This window comes from Mercenaria mercenaria, chromosome 9 (assembly GCF_021730395.1).
Source record: "Mercenaria mercenaria strain notata chromosome 9, MADL_Memer_1, whole genome shotgun sequence".
Taxonomy (NCBI): domain Eukaryota; kingdom Metazoa; phylum Mollusca; class Bivalvia; order Venerida; family Veneridae; genus Mercenaria; species Mercenaria mercenaria.
Genome location: NC_069369.1, coordinates 7300474 through 7311500, shown reverse-complemented (window position 1 = coordinate 7311500; position 11027 = coordinate 7300474).

The window sequence follows — 11027 nt, the reverse complement described above, 5'->3', positions numbered from 1 at the left end:
CTCCAGATTGCCATCTATCCATGAAAAAAAATCTGGTGTAGTTTTAAAGGTATTGCAGTATCCCACTTTGCATGGCTGACGTATTAACAAGCATACGGGGGTAACAGATAAGACACTGGCGGGGGATAACAACAATGTTTTAATATGCTGTCGTGGAGGGAATGTAAGTAATATAATATAAATTACATATTATAGTAAAACAAAAAACAAAAACCTTTAAAATATGAAAAAGTAACAAAGTTTTCGCTATGATAATATTAAACAGTTTTAAAGGCTATATTTTAGCCGTTATCATGGAAACAGAAAGAAATTATCATCATTTAAATTGTTATTCTTTGCTTTTGATTCAAATTTAAGATTTATTTTATCATATACAGTTTTGGCGGCTATTTTTAAAAATGACCGCCGTATCGGCCATCTTGGCAGATATCAAATGGGTCCCATGAAAAACAAAATATGCTTTAATAAAAAGCTGTGCCAAAGTTGGTGATTTTCCCATTTTCTGAAGTATTTTTGCGTTTTCTGTTACGAATTGATCGGACTACATGTTTGTTGTTAGCGTTTCTTTCCTCTTTCTCCTCACTACGCCCATTACCGCCATCCCATCCCTTTCCCTTGCATTTATGCTCCCTTGCATTTGCTACCTCTCCCCTTTTACCAAGAGTAAGTTATCGTGCCCACCATAGTTTTGATCCCCGGTCGTCCTAAGGCGGTGCCCTACTGTTGATTTGCCTGCTTATATGTGGCTGTATGTGTATTTGTGTGCGTATGTTGTGGGCGGTGCCCCACAGTCTTATTTTTCTTACTTTTCTGTTTGTTTATCTGTGTATGTTAATTGTGTGTGTGTGTGTTTTGTACGTGCGTGTCTGCAACGTTGTCGGAATACTGCGTTTAAGGAACGTGACTTTCCCGGTTAAATATTCATCGTTCCTCCACCTTCGCCCTACATCCGACCCTTTTATACCTCTTACCACCCCACCCTCATTTTCTGTATTTTGCATATATTTATAATGTACTTACTGGTGGATTTTTGAAGCAACCCGTCTACAATATTTTTCCGTTACAGCTTCTTTTCTTGTGGACCTACTTTGCGATACATGGCTCTATGGCTGTGTTTGGGGTGCTCTGTGCTTCCGGAAAATCTATCCTTACATTTTATCTTTGATATCATATTTTGTCTTTACATAGATCTTTACGTTATTGTATTAATAAATTTACCCATGGATTTCCATTAATTCATAAAATGATTTTCGTTTCCGTTTGTACAGTTCAGGCTTTAATCTACGTTTTCCGGATAAATGAAATGATGTCATTACTTCCGCTGTACCAAACGTGCAGAACTACCTTAAAGGTTTGACGTTCTTTTACTATAGCTTTGTATTAACGTTTTGTATTTTGTTCCTTCTTATCAACAAAACATCATATCTAACAAGGCCAATAAGACACTTATTTCTAATGAGTATCTATTTAATGACTTCATGTTCGTTTGTAACCAATGCCTGAGTAATAGTTATTTGCTAGATGACCATATTTCTTTTTTTTTTATTTTAATGTGACATCATTGATACTCTTGGGGCTAATTTTCGCAACTTGGTCACTCCATAAAATCAAACCGACAAAGAACAACTCAAATACACGTTCACTTCTCTTTCGAATTGAAATCAATGAATTCATATCTACATATGGAATAGCCGGTTTGGTCGAAAACGTGATATTTAGTGCCCTTTAAATTTGATGATTTTACAGAATCACATTATGTAAAATAATTCAGCAGATTTCAACAGTCGGTCATTAACTAACATTAAACACTTGCCCACATTTTGACGACTCGTTTTACAGTGAAAAGTTTATGATTTTAAATGATGGCTTTAAATATACATGTACATGAGTCTCAGCTGTTCCCTTGCAGATAGTTAGCAAGACAATTGGCTCAATAACAGTCTTGATATTTCAAGGCTTAAGATTTTATTGGCTTAGATATGGTTCATACTATATAATTATCCGTTTGTCGCAGAAGGTTGTTGAATTTAAGGGTATCGTTTTGCAGTTTCTCACAGCACAATGTTTCACTTAATATAATGCAAAACATTGCATATACGGATAGCACTACGTCCAGTAAATGATGTCGTACTGTCTGTTATTTATCAAGGGTAAAGTTGTAGTATTGGTGAGATAATAGATAGAAAAAAAGTACAAAATCCTACAGGAAAAATGGTGTTATATTCAACTATTTAATTTGTAAATACTAAGTATCTAATCTGGATTGTTTGTGTTACAATATTTGAAGATTCCATAAAGGGTTTGGCATTAATTGATGTTGGATGAACTTGTTGCCCAACATACATTTAACTTGAAGCCTATGTTGCTGGTAGAAAAACTAGAACACGTCAGTAACATTTTAGAATAACGTGACAGTAAAAAATAGATACCCTATGATTATTTTACACCAGTCGTAGAAAGTAGAAAATCTACAGCACAGATAACATAATGATGATCGAATAAATTTTAGCATTTAAAGCCAATCATATTCTTTATTTGAAGTGCAGATCTGAATACAATGCGTATCGCTTATACACTCATTAAAACTGCTCGAGATTTTATCAATAACGATTTGTCAACAGATGTTTGATAATCAAGCGTGTATGGCACGCCAAATGTCCAATAATTACGTGAACCCAGGTTCACTGTCGAAAAACTAGGATTAACGATCATCGATAAACCAGGGTTTTCGAACGTTAAACCAGGTTTCTCAAATACTAACCTATATTTTCGAGTGAAAACATAGGATAACGCCGTAAACAATAGTACCCGCTCGTAAACGTAGGTTCAAGCTTGTAAACCCAAATTCACGGTCGTAAACATAGGTTAACGTTTGTAAGCTATGGTTTACGAGCGTAAACATAGGATAACGACCGTAAACGTAGGATAACGCCGTAAACTATAGTTCCCACTCGTAAACGTAGGTTCAAGCTTGTAAACCCAAATTCACGGTCGTAAACGTAGGTTAACGTATGTAAGCTATGGTTTACGAGCGTAAACATAGGATAACGACCGTAAACATAGGATAATGACTGAAATTCGTAATTCATTCGAGAAACCTAGTTTATCAAATGTAAACCATGGTTTAGGGTCGATATATTAGGATTATAAAATCAACTATGAATTTCGGGCGTGAACATGAGTTTACGGCCTTGAACCTATGTTTACGTGCGTGAACCTACTTTTACGAACGTGAACCCCGGTTAACGCTCTTAAACTAAGTTAACGACCGAAATTCATAGTTCAGTCGAGAAACCTAGTTTATCGAACGTAAACCATGGTTTACAATCGATATACCAGGATTATCAAATCAACTATCAATTTCGTGAACCTATGTTTACGGCCGTAAACGTAAGTTTACGAGCGTGAACCTAGATTTATGACCGTGAACTTGTGTTTACGAGCGTGAACCGTAGTTTACAAACGTGAAACTAGGTTCCTCGAGCAAAACTATGATTTTCGGTCGTTATCCTATGTTCACGAGCATGAACCTATGTTTAAAGTCGTAAACCCATGTTCACCGTCATTAACATAGGTTCACGTTCGTAAACTATGGTTTACGTTCGTGAACCCAGGTTTACGCCCGTAAACATAAGTTCACGCTTGTGAACTTAGGATAACGACCGAAATTCATAGTTCATTCGAGAAACCTAGTTTATGGAGCGTAAACCTGGGTTCACGAGCGTAAACTATGGTTTACCCCCGTTATCTTATGTTTTCGCCCGAAAATATAGGTTAGTATTTGAAAAACCTGGTTGTACGTTCATAAAACCTAGTTTATCGATCGTTAATCCTAGTTTTTCGACCGTGAACCTGTGTTCACGTAATTTTTGGACAATTGGCGTGCCATAAGCGTGCACGATTCGCAGGTTATATGAACCCTCTTACCTATACAAACTTATGGGATTAAAAACTGTGTATCACTACACTTAGTACTAGACTTATTCAAATATCTTTGTAAATCAAGGCAATCTGATAAGTAAACGTTGTATAACTTTATCAATTTATCTAAGTTCACAAAGTACGAGGTGTCTGTCAATTATTTGAGTCGTGATTTTCGCACTTACTTGTTCATTGACGTTATCAGGTAATGTGCACAAAAAGGTTCCTTGCACACAAATAGATAATTATTAGAACAATCAAATTATCGTGATAAACTTATTATAGATATTTTCAGGTTACAACAAAAGTTGCTACTAAATAATCTTACGTTTTACCTTAATAATACACTGAATATGAAATTCCAGTAGCGTTCGTGTAACTAATTGATGAAGTAGCGATAGTATTAAATGACTTCTAAGGATGTATTGAGGTTATTATGGCATAAGGTTTTTAATGAGCATAAGGTTTTTATGACCGCTAGTAGTATAGGGGCCGGTTTGTGTGTAAACAAACGGGCGCCGTCTTGGATGACCTAGTTACTCTTTATAGTAACTCATTTACGTATAAGAAATGAACTCAGTACGCATGCGCAGCGGCCATTTTGAATTCTATTTCAAGAATGACTTCACAATGTTATTAATAGAAACGATCGTTATAAATCTATTTTAAGACTTCATACTGAAGAAGACTTTATGTTTTATAAATAGGAAATGTCTCCCGGAAGTACACAGAGCTGACTTATATACCTATCTAGGGCGTGATCGCGCACATTGAGGGTCAGGTGCTCAGCCCTGGACGGGGAGATAACATGAAAACAAAAAATTAAAGACTACTTTTTTGCTTACGATGTTTCCTCCTTGGCATCCACTGACAAAATGACTCCAATCATAAGCGTATTATCCCTAAATGCGCCTGCTCGGACCTATTTTTACAATGACTTCATAAGCTATATTTAGATAAGGTCATGAGTGCATCAAACGTAATCATGGCCACAATGCCTAGCGTGTGTTGATTTAAGGCCGGATAGACGGACAATAAAAAGTAAACATGCCAAAGTTAATCCCTTTAAAGTCGCTACAATGTCTGGGGTGTATTTATTTAAGAGCGGATGCGTTAACAATAGCCTATTCAACTATCAAAGTTAATCCCTTTAAAGTCGACCTAGTGTCTAGCGTCTATTTACTTATGGACGGATGCATTAACAAAGGCCTATTGATCTGTCCAAGTTAATCCGTGTATTGAGTACGGGAAAGGAAGCGACACCAGGTCTGGGTCACATATGGACCGAAGTGCCTCTTTCATACCATCAATAATATGATGTTAAAGAACATTTTGATAGTTTTCTAAAACAATTGCCAACATTTTCAATGACATCTAGAGTTTAAGAACCAGTAAAGGACTTTTTGAGAAGGTTGCTAAAAATCATCAAAAATAAGACGTTTCTGGTCCATTTTTACATTTTTGGTATCTGACATTTTTGAAAAGTCTATAGGGTACACTTTACCATAACCTAGGTGCCAACCGGAAATGAAGTCATTAAATTTCAAAGTCATCGTACAGGCTCGGGACTTGTACCATTAGAAAGATCCTTTCGAGTAGGCTCGGAAAATATGTACTATAATGGGTCTATCTCTATTCGTTTTCCAGATATTGTAGTTAAAACCGGAATCATTCATCCGGAAACACCCGGTCTCATGCCTTTAGTATTAAAGATAACCTAGGCATGTTGGGTATCTAACTGAAGGTCTCGACGAGAACTACAAGTTGGAACATTTAAACCGGAAATGAAATCAATCATGCGTAAATTTCAAACTTTCTGCGCGTTTCTAGACTCGAACCTGCTTAAGTGAGGTATCGTAGGAAAGGTCTCGTCAAGAAGATTCGGAAAATGTAAACTTTGATAATCGTATTTCCAAAAGGGACCGAAAAAATGAGCCGAAATCACTCAAGCGTTAAAACCCTGCTAACTCCTTCATATTTCAACTAAAGCTAGGCATGTAGGGTATCTAACCCAAGGTCTCGATAAGTATTATAAGGCAATAAACTTAAACCTCAAATGAAACCACTCATGTGTAAAATAGAACACTTTAACCTCTTTTTTTGTATATAAAAAAACTATTTGAGAGAAAATGTTTAATAATGATATAATTACGTACTGTCTATGGCTTGATCAATTATTAAAATAAAGGGCATTAAAACGATATGAGAATAATTGATATTCTATTTGTAAAATGAAATTATAAGATAGGATATCACCTACTCTTCGATATCTCGCGCTAAAATGAACAACACGTGTGTGACACTCTTGATACCTAAGTCTGTGCAGGATTTTACAAGACCATACATGAAATTCAACCTTTTAAATGTCAGCGGACATTAAGTATTAATATATTTTTTTACTTGAGATCAGCTTAAGATAATGTATGAAAGGGAGCTGGCCAATGTTGACTCTAATACTTTGAAAACTGTAAAAGCGGATTAAATTTCGGTCAATGTTTTTACTTTTAGGAGAAACTTATAGAAACGAGTATTTTGTGTTATAAAACTTTCGTAGTCCTTTAGGATGCTGTCTTAAGTACAGATCGGTTCTAGAAAGCCTATTATGACCATTCTAGAAAATCGTCAAGATTTTCAATGAACAGAAATACAGTTAACATTGAACAATCAGTTTTTCCCGTTTCGTGACACACTTTCTATTCATCAATTCTGAGATGTTAATTTCGTGTGATAGAATTCATAAAAATCTTTCATTTACATCCCCCATTTTCGATTGGAGTTTCAACCGTTATCGATTTATGACGTTACAGCGATTTTTAAACCTTTCTTAAACTCTTGAAAGAGGTAGCATTTGAAAGATCTCGTCGCACAGGTTCAGAATATGTATAGATATTTATCTTTATCTTGATCCGTTCTCAAGATATTGGCGTTTAAAGGTTAAGTTTTTGTGACGTCATTGCAAATGTTTTTGGGCGGTAAGTTCAAATTTCGCAACCAAAATTTTCAAAATGTAATTTCTCCTCTATTGGTGGACCGATTTTAATGATCTTGGTGTCAAACAAAAGCGCTTGAAGAGAACTAACGATTGCAGGCATCCAACCGGATGAAATCACTCGTGTGTTAAATATCAATTTTCTCCTTTATTACTCAACCGAATATACCAATGTTTGGTATCCTACGAAAGGTTTTGACGAGTACTATTTCATTGTTTGCACTAAAAGAATATGGGGTCACTCAGGCGTAAAAAGTAAGCTTACCAGATCCTTACACTTTGATATCCAAAATGGCAGTGAACGAATTTACAGGGCGAAGTATAATTAATAGAGTCAAAGCAACGTTCTGATTAGACGATGTAAGAAATAGCAATGCTTTGATTGGCTAGTGATACGACGCATTCTGATTGGTTTAATTCTCAAGTAAAGTCTATCTTACTTGTTAAAACTTGTCAGTCATTTGTTTGGTTCAAAGCCGTTCCAAACTGGAATATCTATTTTTAACTAGCCAATCAGACAAAATCATTCTAACCTTAAAACTGGAATCATGGAAAATAGCTCGGGAGTATTCGAGAATATGATGAATTCCTTCGCTGCTGACCTAAAGGAAGTGTGTCCAGTACATCACAAAGTATGGATTTATGAAGTGCATTTCAGTAAAGTGTCGAATCCTGCGGGTCTGTTTTGAATTCTGCTCACTTCTTTCATAAAATATTTGGTCCCAGTAGGGCTTGAACCTACGCCCCCCTGAAAATTGCTGTCAAAGTAGGTTTATGGTAGGAATTGAATACTCTTCAAAAAGGAGGTACTCTATTATGGGCCTAATACCTTAAGACAGCATCCTAAAGGACTACGAAAGTTTTATAACACAAAATACTCGTTTCTATAAGTTTCTCTTAAAAGTAAAAAAAATTGACCGAAATTTAATCCGCTTTTACAGTTTTCAAAGTATTAGAGTCAACATTGGCCAGCTCCCTTTCATACACTATCTTAAGCTGATCTCAAGTAAAAAAAAAAATAATACTTAATATCCGCTGACATTTAAAAGGTTGAATTTCATGTATGGGCTTGTAAAATCCTGCACAGACTTAGGTATCAAGAGTGTCACACACGTGTTGGTTCATTTTAGCGCGAGATATCGAAGAGTAGGTAATGTCTTATCTTATAATTTCATTTTACAAATATTCTCATATCGTTTTAATGCCCTTTATTTTAATGATTGATCAAGCCATAGACAGTACGTAATTATATCATTATTAAACATTTTTTCTCAAATGGTTCTTTTTATATACAAAAAATGAGGTTAAAGTTTTCATTTTGCGCATGAGTGGTTTCACTTGAGGTTTAAGTTTATTGCCTTATAGTACTTATCGAGACCTTGGGTTAGATATCCTACATGCCTAGCTTTAGTTGAATTATGAAGGAGTTAGCAGGGTTTTAACGCTTGAGTGATTTCGGCTCATTTTTTCGGTCACTTTTGGAAATACGATTATCAAAGTATACATTTTCCGAATCTTCTTGACGAGACGTTTCCTATGATACCTCACTTAAGCAGGTTCGAGTCTAGGAACGCGCAGAAAATGTGAAATTTACGTATGATTGATTTCATTTCCGGTTTAAGTGTTCCAACTTATAGTTCTCGTCGAGACCTTCGGTTAGATACCCAACGTGCCTAGGTTATCTTTCATACTAAAGGCGTGAGACCGGGTGTTTCCGGATGAATGATTCCGGTTTTAACTACAATATCTGGAAAACGAATAGAGACCCATAATAGTACATATTTTCCGAGCCTACTCGAAAGGATCTTTCTAACGGTAAAAGTCCCGAGCCTGTACGATGACTTTGAAATTTAATGACTTCATTTCCGGTTGGCACCTAGGTTATGGTAAAGTGTACCCTATAGACTTTTCAAAAATGTCAGATACCCAAAATGTAAAAATGGACCAGAAACGTCTTAATTTTGATGATTTTTAGCAACCTTTTAAAAAAGTCCTTTCCTGGTTCTAAAACTCTAGAGTGTCATTGAAAATGTTGGCAATTGTTTTAGAAAACTATCAAAATGTTCTTTAACATCATATTATTGATGGTATGAAAGAGGCACTTCGGTCCATATGTGACCCAGACCTTGTGTCGCTTCCCTTCCCGTACTTAATACACGGATTAACTTGGACAGATCAATAGGCCTTTGTTAATGCATCCGTCCATAAGTAAATAGACGCTAGACACTAGGGCGACTTTAAAGGGATTAACTTTGATAGTTGAATAGGTTATTGTTTACGATTGTAGGACATTTGCCCTCCAGGACATTTGCCCCCCAATGAAAAAATGAACTGCTGAACATTTGCCCCCCAGTTGAAATGGCAGATAGGACATTTGCCCCCCATTGCTTATTTTGGAATGGACATTTGCCCCCCAATATTTTTGTCCTATATGCCAGTATATATAACTGTATTTTTGGTTGTTTTATTATCAAAATTACTCTAAAAGGCAATTTTAAGTAAAATAAAAGTGTTTTATTGATAACAATTTCATAAATATGTTAATTACTTTCAGGTGTTAAGGTACATAATAGCTTGTTATTGAGTAATAAAAGTGCTCATAACAGTGTTATAATTTCTTAATTTGTGCAATGTTTTTAACACTTAAACTTGTTAATTTGGCAATTATCTACTACAAAATTGTATAAAACAAAGCCATTGTCCACTAAAATATGACAAATGTCTTGTATCAAGTTCTCAAAAATTCATTGGGGGACAAAACTATTGGGGGGCAAATGTCCGTTTCAGAAATAAGCACTGGGGGGCAAATATCCTATCTACCATTTCAACTTGGGGGCAAATGTCCAGCATTCCACTTTTTCATTGGGCGGCAAATGTCCTGGGGGACAAATGTCCGGATCCCAATTTTAACGCATCCGCTCTTAAATAAATACACCCCAGACATTGTAGCGATTTTAAAGGGATTAACTTTGGCATGTTTACTTTTTATTGTCCGTCTATCCGGCTTAAAATCAACACACGCTAGACATTGTGGCCATGATTACGTTTGATGCACTCATGACCTTATCTAAATATAGCTTATGAAGTCATTGTAAAAATAGGTCCGAGCATGCGCATTTAGGGATAATACGCTTATGATTGGAGTCATTTTGTCAGTGGACGCCAAGGAGGAAACATCGTAAGCAAAAAGGTAGTCTTTAATTTTCAGTTAACGTTACCTATAACGCAGCTTTCTTAAACAAAGCTTAATGTTTTTAATTAAAAATGTGATACATATTTTGCTTATTATTAATAAGTTCTTTGTTTACCGTACAATGTAATTATTCATTTAGATGATAGATAAATTTATATGATTATTAATTAAACAATATTAATGTATAGTTTTTGTTTTCATGTTATCTCCCCGTCTAGGGCTGAGCACCTGACCCTCAATGTGCGCGATCACGCCCTAGATAGGTATATAAGTCAGCTGTGTATACTTCCGGGAGACATTTTCTATTTATAAACCATAAAGTGCTCTTCAGTATGAAGTCTTAAAATAGATTTATAACGATCGTTACTATTAATAACATTGTGAAGTCATTCTTAAAATAGAATTCAAAATGGCCGCTGTGCATGCGTACTGAGTTCATTTCTTATATGTAAATGAGTTACTATAAAGAGTAACTAGGTCATCCAAGATGGCGCCCGTTTGTTTACACACAAACCGGCCCCTATACTACTACCGCTGATCTTCTGGTGTCCACATTTTCTTTGTATTTAATTTTCTCTGGAACCATTTAAGGGAAGGCGGCGAGGGTTATGACTATTCATTGAGCGAAATATTTTTACTCATTTCAAAACTTGGCCACCAGAGTGTGTATTTTGTTGATACGTTAGGAAACCGCTAGCTTTATCTTCATAGAAATGCCCCTTGGGTGAACGTATACCAAAATTGTTCAAGCCATTTTTTCAAAAATATGACTGCCGGTGGTAGTGACTAAAAGTTTATTGAACTTTCCCTTTTACAATCCTCTCTGAATCTGAAGTCCTGCTTAAGATTTTGCAACCTAAAATAATATTAAACACATGATTTCTCAGTAGAGTTGTTTATCCAGATTTTGTCGTGAAAGCATGG